The following is a 12296-nucleotide window of genomic DNA, read 5'->3' as shown; positions in this document are numbered from 1 at the left end:
AGTAGTATTATGTGACAGGATGGGCCAGGGCTAACTGGTTAGCAAGCTAAGTTCAGTAGAAGAACATAAGTGATAGAAATAGAAACAAACGGAGTCAACATTGGCGGTGCTTTCCACCACTGGAGACAGCTCTTGGTGAGTAAATAGAATGAAGTTTGATGCTGAACTAGCAATATTTCTTCTAGACTGTAGGTGAACAGCTGTTAAGGCTAACGTTGACTATGTAGCAACAGCAAAAAACTTACATGTAGCACCTTTTTAAAGACACAACTTGCCTTATCAGCCAAAGTGATCAAATAGAGCTTTGCAATACTGTAACTCAGTTGTTTATCTTCGACAACAGAAAAAACAAACCCAAAGCAACCTTTAACATCTACCTACCAATATTGTTATTTATTATGTGGTAAATAAGAACAGAATGAATTGGGTCGCGTCTGAAAACAAAACATAATGCATTAGATACACACACGCCGGTGGGAAATTATGAAAATAAATCGCATTGTCCCTGAAATGAGATCATGTTCGATTGGAACTGAAAATTAAAGATGTATTAGATGTGCTCAGGTCAAAAGGAAATGATGAAAAGTGCCATTGCATCTGAGAATTAAACAGACGAAAATTAACATGTAATATTATAAAACCGAGCCAGTGGGTTAGATGTGTTAGGGATTATTTAATGCAAAACATGTCAAGTCATTACAAGCCATATCCATATAAATATTTAAATAGTTATATAGGCATACAGTGGTTTGTAGTGAAATTGATTTGGCTATCTTGCCTGTCTAACACATCATAATGTCATTAAACAGGTACCTTACTACTATGTAGGTCATTACTTTCTTTCCACTAATCCTCAAACACATCTTTTATCTTTTTAGTTGAGATCTGTAACAACTGAACTTTAACTGGAAAACCTCTGATCATCGTGCAGCTGTACAACTAAAGACTTTAAGCACCTTTTTATGGATTCTTACATGGACTTACTGGATCTTTTATCTCATATCTTTTATTTATCTTCTTGCAATAATGGTGTCTCAAGTGCTGGCCACATGTCCAGCACAAATATACATATTATGTTACTTTTCTTCCTATTTTTGTTTTCTTAAACAGCATTGAATGTTTTATCTTTCATCTGCCTCATTTATGACCTTTTCATGTGCATTATTGCCAAAACCGTGTTTAGATACATTACAGGGTGCTTTTTAGAGATGGTACCCTGACTGTACAGTAGTGAGCAGCAAAAAAATGCATATAGATAATATACCAGCTGTAAGGTATAAGGCTTTATGTTTTGACCTACAGTATATAATCTTTTATAGGGTGTTTGGATGTGAGCAGGGCTCCCCCACTGAGCAATGATGAGTACCTATCTGTGACTGTGTATGCGTGTGTGTGTGACTGTGTGAGTATATGACTGATCATGTGAGATAGAGAGAGGACAATTACCTTGTTGCCTTTTAACCACTCTACTGTTAACGCGGAAGAAAGAGGAGCAAAAGAATGAGAGAAAGATGTTTCCATCCTTTGCCTTTTGTTCATATGATGCACAACCAGAGAGTTCTTCATCTTTTTTTAAATAGAAGTGAGCTTTGTAAATATGGTGTTTAACTCAAACTGTACATGTAATGGAAAACTGGTTGTCAATAGTGTGTATTTACTGTTGTTTTTTGTCATTTGGAAGAACTTAAGTCAATTTGTTCAACATGGAAAACTCAGCATTTGTTATGAAATTGCCAATTAAATAAACATTTATGCTTTGTGATAAAATCATATTTTATTATTTCATTATTTGTTTAGTGGATTTATAGGTCTGACAAATGCAAAAATGTCTTACTATTCATTTGCTTTTTGCATCAGCTATACAACTTCACCACTTGGGGGCAGCCTAGTATTTTTCAGGAGTTCCTGCCTTCACTCTAAATTGTTCCTGGCACAAATCTACATTTTCATATTGACAATATGACTAGCTTATAGAAGACTGAAAAATCACCATCAAACTGTAGCCTGTAAATAACCATCTCTCTTTATTTGGACCCATCAGTCACCAACAAAGAGGTGGCCAGAGGGATATTGTAGAGTTTTAATAAGTCTCTAGAGATCTTCTTGAAGTAAAACTATCAGTTGTAGAAAAAAAATACGGCCTGGTAGAGTGCAGTAAGAAAATTATTAATTCATCATCCACAAGAGGCAACTTGTTCTAAAGTTAGCAGTTAGAACTAAAAGCGAACAGCAACATATACGATAAACAGATAAATGAAAGTTTAAATGGCAGTTGCCTCATTAAATCAGACAAACATCTACTGTCATGCTACTGCTATTGATATCCTAGTGAGACTGATCGTTTCTGTGTGTGTGTGTGTGTGAAGCTCCTTGACAAGACAAGGATATAAAAACTGTCACTGCCTAAAGAAATATGGTGCAGTCCTAACACACTACAGCCCACCATATGGCTCTGACAGTGAATTTACTTGTCCATAAAATGGTCTCTGACCATAAAGACTGAGTGCTCCCACACACTTCACACCATTCTGGAAATGAGAGAGGACAGATTGGTGTGACACTCTGCAGGCGAAACGATGCACATGAGGATAGCAGGTCCCTCTAACACCCAGGCATCTGCCATAAGGAAGGAAAAGTGGTGGGATAACTACCGTTTCTCACTGATTGTCTCTGCAGAACCCTGTGTTTTAGGTTGGTCTGGACACATTTCAAATTTCACATTGAGTTATTATCAGTACGAACAATGACAATATTTCCATCAGATCTGCCACTGCCACAAAATATTTCAAGCTGTGTATGGGCTGATATTTGTGTTTTTTTGTAGTTTTTTTTCTTTTGACTCCTTTTGATGATTATGTTTCTATGTGATATGGATTGACTGAGCGTTCTTTACAGTGGAGTTTTAATTATGTAATACTCAGGCTTTTGAACTGCGCAAATACAATTAGAGAAATGCCATAGCTAAAAATATGACACTGTAGAGACTGGTGTGTGTGCTGGAGTGTGGGTGGTAGCCTTAAGCGTTATGCTGTACATTGTTTTAATGAGAAGGGTATAGCTATGGCAACATGCACTTGACATTATGACACATCACTGTATCTTTTCTTTTTTTGTGTTTTTTTCCTGCTCTTTCTAACCCTTCTTCAAAAGGTTAAATGAGAAGGAAAAGTGGAGACAAATCCATCCTACAAAGGCAGAGAGCATGAGTACAGAAAAGCTGAAATTGTGAAGTTTCTGAAATTTCTTTGGCTGACCGGGTAAACTGATATACAGAATAAGGTCTCAATTTGTATGTCTTTTAAAGTGATTATTTTAAAACAAAAGTTATTAGTAATCATTGACATATTTAAGACCTAAAAACTGCAACAAAAAAAAACCTGTGTGGGAATATATGAGGGGAAAACACAGGAAACAGATCAGGAGAAAAATAAGGACAATTGGCTTTAGCCTTCTCACCAGATACCTTTAAGTGGGCTTGTAGCCTGCAAGTTATCTTTTGCTGTTTTCTTTGAAATGATACATTTATGCAGCATTATGTGTTTTTAAACAAGTCTTAACTAAACTTTGACTAAATATGCAGTTACCTCTTTTTAGTTATGTACCATGGTAGAAAGCATGAGTATCTACTTAGTGGACGCCAAACACAGCCACATGTACAGCATGTACAGCCCTGATCAAATTAACTGACATCACCACATATATTTGAAAGAAGAGCTTCCTGTCGTCCTTAGATTAGTGGATTACTGGTGTGTGCACGTTTGCATAGAAATGAACTGTGTGCGCAGGGCAGTGAATACTCATTAGCTGAGTGCACTCAGGAGCTCTATAACCCAACAGTTTAAGATATTCAAGGTAAGTTTATTTGGATTCCCCAACTTGCCACATGGTATTATTTGTTAATCTCACCATTCAATCGGATGAGCGGCTCCAGTTGAGTCCCCGCTGATGCTCAGTGATGGTGGTCCTGAATAATTAAACAATTCTGACAGCCATGTAGGGGTCCGTTACCATGACAACTCCTCTTCCTGTGTCCTTGCTGCCCTGAGGAGTATTGTAAATTTCCTGTCTGCTTAATGTCACAGTAACAGCAGCAAAGACACGCAGGTTGGGGTCAGTGGGAGCTTTTGATTATATGTCCGGCCTCGGTTTCCTCTCTGCTCAAGTGTCATCACACAGGGAAGGTGTGGCAGACCACCTGTGACCACAGGAGGATGAGGGTCATACACTGTCACATAACTGAATGTGGTTTTCAGGGGCCAGGTGAGACATGATGAAGCATAATCATACAGTGCACAGCTGGTGGAGGAGGCCAAACACACTTTTTGTTTGACTTCCTCCAACATTTGACTGAGTATGGCAATGTAGCCAGTATAGAAATTTACTACAACAGCATCAGTAGGTACTGATGAGTCAGTGCAGAGGTAGATGGGTTCACTTTAAGGTCACAATATTTTAATGATGCCCGTAATCTTTTCTGACAGTATGCTGACACCTATGCTTCTGAGAGTGATACTCCCTCCACCACACAAACACAAACACGCACACACACACACACACAAAATCTCCTGATCACCACTCACACACAACACTACTCAGACACAGTCAATTACCCTTTAACATCAAATGGTTCATCAGCTCCCCAGCCGATGAGACAGTGAATTAACCTTATCTACCTGTAGATAAAGAGGTATGGGTGTGACGTTTATAGCCTTGTCCCAGTCAGAGCTATTACTAAGAAATATGCCATGTATTTTCCACGCAGCATGATACTGGCTAATCAGGCCCAGAGAAATGCAATAAAAAAAGGATTATGATTCAGTTATTTATTGTCAAAAGTGCTTATTCTGTATTTTAATCATTCACTCAATTAATATGTGGCTACATGTTGTGTTTGGAGACTCAAAGGGGCTGCAAGATGTTTAAATGCTAAAACTCAGCATGGGTTTTTTAAAGCCAAACGTCCACTGCGCACGGTGTTTGAACATGACCTGGATGATACTACAGTGAATGGCTGTTTGTGTTACGAACATTAAGATTCTTTAATTTTGGTTAAATGTAATGTTCATTTTGTTTGGCTGTACAGTGACCTTGTGAAGGCTGTTAAGGCTCAAATGTGTTGCTTTCAACAGAGTCTACAGATTTGTGTCATGGCTGAGTTATGGAGAGCTTTTACAGCTCATGTTTATGGGTTTTAACAAAATCTGCTCTTATACCAAAATGTTTATGTAGATATGAAGCCATTAGTGTTTGGCAATCATGATGATGGTGATGACCATGAAAATGATGATAGTAATGGCAGCAATCATGTTGTCAGCTTCAATCTCCAACTAAACAAATTCTTGCTGTGAAACCAATTGCCTGTTGAGACAAATCAAGTTGAGACATGAAGTGTGGTTACCAAACCAGGATAATCACAGTTCCCTCGAGAAACAGTACCAGATTTCTCTCTGCTGTGATTGACCAAATATCTGCTGAGAGCTACTGCTCCAGGCTGTCATGGATACATCTGGTCCTGTAACCAAGCTAAAACCAACTTTGGTCAACCCTCAGGAGTCCAGACACAGAGAAACACAGAGATCACAGGGTAAATCCCATGTGACACTCACTAGTGTTCAGCCCGTTAGTCAGAAGGCGGCTGAAAAATGTAGTGACTTAGCAGAAACCAACTTTCTCTCGATAACCTTTCCAACTGACTGGTTCAATATGTGAGACAAGCTCAGTGTATCTGTGTGTTTTGTATTTCAGTCTGTGTGATTTGTGTGTCCAAAGCACCACTGCATTTTTTGATTAGATATAGATTTTGTGTGTGCTTAGGAAAGAGAAAGGCTTTTCATATTTTCTGCAACACGGTGTGTTGATTGATTGTCTGTAATGTCCTTGTCCTTTGATCACACACAAAACCCTAAACAATATAAACATCTATCAAAACCACATATTGAAAGACTTGTCAGCTGAAAGTACATGTTTTATCTTGTGAGTTGTTTGTGTACAAGATATGGATCATGCAAATACACGAGGATACAACTTTGCTCTACTGTCAAGTGCACTGTACTTTTTCTTGCTCTCTGTTTTGTGTTAATAAGGCATCGTCATTTTCTTGCCCAGGTAAAATGAGATGAGGATGGAAATGGCTTCTCTTTCACCGAAGGTTTCAGTGACATTGATTCCCATTAAAGTTCAAATCCTTATCCACTTGTCAACTAATGTAAAACACTCAATCCTTAATATTGCAATTTAAGGTCACTATGGTAAACAAGCTTTTAATGTCCTCTTAATTCTTTCACTTTACTGTCCAAACTGCTCATCATCCTCCTTCACAACCTCCTCCTCATCATCATCCAGCTCCTTTCTCCACAATTATTGTCTCTTCTTATTTGGGCCCTACATGCACTATTTGTAATAATAAGTTTGTTGAAGAGAACCACCCACTCACTGTTACTCACCGTCAGGTAACTGATTAGTAATTGCTACACTATTGTGTGAACCTATTATCTAAAATGCTACGCCTCTTTCAATCATTTTATCTTGTTCACAAACTCTTTTCTTAGACCGGTCTCTCTTCTCTGATTTGAGCATGGTGAAGGTTTATTTAAGAGGGTAAAGCTTGAGGAAGCTTATGTTTATGGTGTGTACGTATCTATGTGTGTGTGTTTGCGTGTGTGTATGCTGCAAGTATGCATGGTTGTGTGATGGAGTGGTGTGGAAATGAATAAGGCCTTGATCAGTACCAGTTTGTACCTGATGTGACAGACCACAATTGTACGAGCCATTTTACAATCTCACCGTTGCATCTGTGCAGACAGCCCATGACGAGAGAGGGGTCAAAGCGAAGGAAGAGAAATAGCGGGGGATGGAAAGGATGTAATCATTGCAAAGAGCTGGAACAAAGAAAAAAATTAAAAGAAACTGGGATTTAAAAAAAAAATTGTCAAAGAAGGAAAGATATTTTAGAGTGAAATAAAAGATTTGTTATGGATGGATACCAGTGAGCCAAGTGAGACGTTATGTCATGCTCATGTTTCCAGACAACAGAGAGGCATATCAGGGCCCTAAAACGTTCAGCAGCTTGCCAGGGGCCCCTCACTGTCGTCCCATAAGACAACTCCTCCCCTCTGTTGCTGTGGCATCCGAGTGATCTCTTCATTAATTCATAGCTGAGCGCCGAACTAAATTAGCACTCGTTAGCCACCCGCTGTTTACTTTTCTTTATTTGCTATCATTAACCCCGCTCCCTTCAAACTGTGTGTGTATGTGTGTATTTGTGTGTGTGTGTGTGTGTGTATGTGCGTGGTCATGTGCGTGTGTGTGTGTGGGGGGGGTGGGGGTGAGGACCTGGGGTGGGCATCATACCAGCCTCACCTAGCAACCTGCCCTGGTGAGATGCTCAAAGGGTCTGGATCACTGGGGGTGACACACACACTGAGTCTCCCACCCTGCAGCCCCTCAGAGTAACGGTGACTCAGGTGCTTTTGTTGATGACGTTCCACCTGCCAGATGCTCATCAGGTCCAGACAGCAGCCAGATCTGCAGGAACGGGTTCTCACTAACACCCCGATTCTCATTCTCTTTCACTCACCTCTGCTGAAACACTAGGCCTCGCCAGCTTATTACAGGAAACGAGGCATAGACTGATCGGCCAATAGGGAAAAGCAGAGGAGACGTGCCACGTCACTGGAGGAAGAGGGACACCATCACTTCATCTTCATCACTTTGGACATTTATTTAATCTTCATGGCTGCCAGATGAGGGATGTGTGCATAGAGGTGCAACACAAGAAGACAGCCTCCTCCTCTTCATCTTCTTCCACTTTTCTGACTTTTCAGGCTCAAACACAGACACGGCTTACCATAACAAGCATTTAAACAAATCAGCAAACCCAATCAGAAAGTGGCTGAGAGTTTTAGATTATTACAATACCTGTACTGCTAATAACTACAAGACCGCTTGGCTGGTTTTGGTGTCGAGGCTGTAACACGATGATTGTGGAATATCTGGATCCTCGTCCTCAGCCCAGTGTTTCTTCTGGATCTACAGATGTGCTTTAATAGAGACTGACAGCGTCACACACACAAACACACGCACACATACACTGGTTGCGTCATGCCCTGTCTTCCAACACACCTCCACTAGCAGAGGGACGTCTTGGCCACCTGTGGCTTCTGACTCCTGGAGCCAGCCATCTTCTCTCAGTCACCATTTCTCTCCTTCAAATCACCTGGCTTTTTATCCTCTGTCCTCATCTGTATGTGAAATTACCCAGTTTCACGCCTTTCTGTCTTTAAAAGAAAGAAGGACATTTGCTGAGAAGAAGATTCAGAAGTTTGAGACTCAAGTGAAGTAAAGGCAGGAGGAAAGCGATTCCCAAAGGAGCCTCAGAGACTTTCAGAGTGGTAAGACAACAACCATTTTGAATTAGAATGCTCTCTTAAAGATAAAGCTCGGGCTAAATGTATAAAAATGTAATAAAAAGGCCAACCGTAGTGATGATTTTACACTTACACAGGAAGTCTGATGAAATCAGAATTGGGGGGAAAAAGTAGTGGAAACGAGGACACAGTGATTTGGCAAATAACAAAAGGGTTACTTTTGGGATCACTGTTGTCTGGGATTTCGTGTTGAATTTTTACTGGGTGATGATAAAATTTGCAGTATGTAAGCTGTAGTAACAGACCAATGCTGGAAAGTGGTCGGCTGCTGGTATGCTAAATAAATGATAGTCGTCTCCCTGCTTTGCCCCTCCATCTGTTGGCCATTGGACACTGAAGCAACCATATGCTCTCTATGTATAAATCATCCACAGTAGGTTGCTCTCTGTTAGTCTGATAAAACATGGATTTGGCACATTTCTCCAGAACAAGCCTTTGAGGGATTTTTTGTCCCCTAATCAGAGAGATCTTATTTTTTGTCTTTCCTTAAATCTTTAAGTTTGCTTTTCTTTGAGAGATTGAGAGCAGAATAGTGTAATCATCTGTCTTATGTGATGTTTAGTTTTCTACTTCCCACCTTCAAAACTGCAACATAAGAGAATCCCCTGCCACACTGACAACTGAAGGCCAAGCACAGTTTTATAAATGTCTCCCTTTTCTCAGAGTTTGATCTCTGCAATGCAGAAGTGGCAGAAGATTTAGTCACGACCTGGGTTGTTCTCCCTCAGTGGAGAATGTCATTACAGAGAGAATTTGTGTGTGTTTTATGTGTGAGCGTGCACATGATCCGTGATTCAGTGGTTAGTGACTTGTCTGCAAGCCAGTCTGTGGCTGCTGTTCAGACACAGATGAAGCTGTCCCTCATTAGTGTATGCGTGGCTTGGATGGAAAACCAGCACTAGTACACATACACATAAACACAAAAAAATGTTTCCAAACGCATCATTTCGTGAGCATATTGAGAATATCATGGGTTAGCTGGCTGTCATTTGTACTGTTGTCAACCATCCTGTGAAACGTGTAGAAGTTCAGCAGCAGTGTGGACAGTTTTCATGACACTTCTCTACAGGAGGCTTGCTTTTGGCTCATCTACTATTACAGTTGAATTTTCAGACAGCTGCTCAAAGGTTGAAACAAAAGAAGAGAGAATATGGTTCTAATCTTACTATGTGTCTTTTTGGTGTGTAGTTGCATTGATTTTTTAGTTGTACCTTTGTTGCAGGATGTTCAAAAATGATAAATCACACAGTACATATTGTAGCAGCAGCTTTGGGCCAGTAATACTTCACTATCGTATTATCTGTACATATGTGCCTAATGCACAAAACAGGCTAACTTGAAAGAAATTCACAAATTCTGGCAAACAAAAACACACATATTGTCTGTGGATGCTGTGCGTGAATTATTGATGGCATCAGCCTGCTTAAAAATGCATCCCCAACCTTTCTGTCGCAGAGAGAGAGGAAGCAGTAATTAGTGTTAGAATATGAGAGGAGAAAGAGGCTAATTATCAGTGGGGTAAACACAGCAGCCGTCGTTCTCCTTTGGAGTAAACCTTTTTATTTTGTACAGACAGCAGGTACGAGAAGGAGGGAAGACGAGAGAAGGGAGAGATGCATTTCCTCTATGATGTCTGATTATGAAAAGATGAATGCAGATTTGGAGGAACAACTTGGATGAGCCACTTGTCACAGACCATTCCATGTTCAAGGACATGACAATCCTGAATTCATTATACCAGTTATCTACATTGATTTGCTCATTCGAGTGAGGTGGCTACACACCACACTTGGAGTACGGCACTCACAGCTGAATAATTCAAAAACTATCAAGGTATGGATGGATGGGGAATGCGAACCACTCAGATGACATCAAATGCAAAGGAACTCACAACAGCTCAGCTTGCTCAAGTCTAACTGGCTGTAATGAAGCTCGAGAGGTTGATAGTCAAATTTTGTGTAGGAAATGGGAGAGACAGGTGAGAGCTGAGCTGTGCTGAAGTCTGTCACACCTGCCTCCTGCCATTAAAAACAGATTATTAGGTTTCAGTCTAGAGCTCCTGGATGGATCTTATTTAAGGATTCACTCTCTGAGCAGAGACTATAAAAGCTGCATATGTGGCCAGTATACGGATGAGAAAAAAGACATTTAGCAGTAGTACTCAGATTATCAGTACCACAGAAATGAATAAAAACCAGCATGAAATTAGATTAGGAAAAAACTATCCAATCAAATAAGGAGAGAATAAAGCTTTGCATACCTAAGACCTTTGTCTCATTCTTTCTGACTTTCGATCCTTTGGCACAATAGCATCTAGTCATCACAGTGGTGAAAATCTTGTACATTGAGTGAGAGGTGGGGTACAACCTTGACAGGGCGGACATATAGAGACAAACAACCAGTCACACATACAGTTAAACCGCCAGTTAACCTGCATGTCTTTGGACTGTGGGAGGGAGCCGGAGTAACTGGAGGAAACACATGCAGAAACAGGGAGAATATACAGACTCCCTCCTCGCTTACTCTGAGGTGACAGGGCGAACCACTGCACCACCTGAAACACAAATATCTTGATAGCTAGTCACACTCATATCAACTTTTTTTTTGAGGTAATGCACTTTAGGAAAAAATACTGAGGCAAAATTCAGAATGGAAATTCTGCAAATTTTAAAACCTTGCTGGCATTTCATGACCTTAACTGTGTTTATAAAACCAACTGGTAAATTTAGTGAATGTAAAACAACTGTCATGGAATAGATTGAAATAGCAGTAAAGATTCAGCGATGGAAGGAATGTGTCAGCTTAATGTAAATAAACTACCAAGAGTAGTCTCATGCAACCATATTCAATGTGCATGTTTTCAGCACATTGCATCATGCTTACAGTATGAAGGCTGTCGAATCAACAGATCCTTTGTAAAGTAAGTACATGATACACTGATCGATTTCAGTTTGGAAAAATTCATGTCTGTGACAGAAAACTGCAAATTTAAAATGTTCAAACATTTAAATATCTTTTATCTAACTGTTGATCCATGTGGCTTAAAATCAAAATTCCTGTGTCTGGTCTTTACCAAAATTGGCACAGATGTTTTTCAAACCTAGCCTGACAAAACTTATATGTTGTCTTTTTGATTGGCAAAAGGATTCATCTGTCGGAGCCAATCGAAAAATTGGCAGCAAAGGTGCCAAACAAGAAATCAAGTCATATCTCAGCCAGTTTTCAATCAAGTTACACAGAGATGAAGTAATTAATTGAACCAGGTTTGAGATTGAGAGATTTTGGAGCTCATTCATATCATTATGAAGAACAATGGTATAGTAATATTTATAGTAATATTTTCTTATTTTCTTACTTTCTTCTGTCTCTCTCTCTCTCTCTCTCTCTCTCTCTCTCTGATTTTGTCCTCCAAAGGAAAATGACGAGGAAATCTCACACCAGAAGAGTTCTGACCCCATTGTGCACAGACATGAAGGTAGGACACATTTCCTGTTCCCCCAGGATCTTCAACATGATAGAAAGACAACAGATCAGATGAGTTAATAATCATGTGTATTAACTATATACATTTTTATTTACATTTAGTTATATGCACAAAAGAAGCTAATAAGCAAATCTGATAATTGTCTGAACAGCTGCTTGAACTGTTACTAAATAATCTATAATCATATAATTAATAACCAACATTTCAAGAAAGAAAAAGTTTACAATATTGTATAGTTTGTCCACTTCTTAAGTTAATGAGACTGAATTGTAAGTACAAGTGTGAGTGCGTAGTAAGGTCAATGAGATGTGAAAGGTAATAGGCCCTACTTCAAATTATACAATGCACACAGAAACACTCAGTAATGAAATACTCATAACACTCAA

Source organism: Seriola dumerili, unplaced genomic scaffold (genome assembly GCF_002260705.1).
Source record: "Seriola dumerili isolate Sdu_G_001 unplaced genomic scaffold, Sdu_1.0 BDQW01000017.1, whole genome shotgun sequence".
Lineage (NCBI taxonomy): Eukaryota > Metazoa > Chordata > Actinopteri > Carangiformes > Carangidae > Seriola > Seriola dumerili.
This window is presented reverse-complemented; position numbering follows the sequence as displayed.